Raw genomic sequence first — 467 nt, 5'->3', positions numbered from 1 at the left:
TGCAGGGATTCTATAAAATGTTGTTATATTTTTCTGGAGTGTTGATTCAACCTATTAAAAATACCAATATATTTTATGCAGAAAATTGTTGTGATCACTGAAGCCTTATATTGTGAGGTGTATTCCCAAACTGAAGTAACAGAAATTGTTACATATTAAGGATTTGTAGCCTTTAATATCAGTGAATATTGTCAACTTCAGTTGGAAAGAAACCTGTTATAACTATTCATTTTGAAGCTGCTTCATAGTTTGTGTGGTTCTTGTTGTTTTGCGAAGTTTCGATAATCCACATGAATAAATTCAGGCTTTCTTGCGTGCAGTTGCTTGTGATAAATAATCGAGCGCTATACATGTATGTTGACCACTAATTGTGTAGTACAGTGTCCATGTTTTTCCATGCAACTAAATACTGCAGTGAAATTTTTTGTGGACTCCATGAAAGAAAAATGCTACATCAGACCCTTTCC

The sequence above is a fragment of the Rhincodon typus genome, chromosome 5 (assembly GCF_021869965.1).
Source record: "Rhincodon typus isolate 14 chromosome 5, sRhiTyp1.1, whole genome shotgun sequence".
NCBI lineage: Eukaryota > Metazoa > Chordata > Chondrichthyes > Orectolobiformes > Rhincodontidae > Rhincodon > Rhincodon typus.
This window is presented reverse-complemented; position numbering follows the sequence as displayed.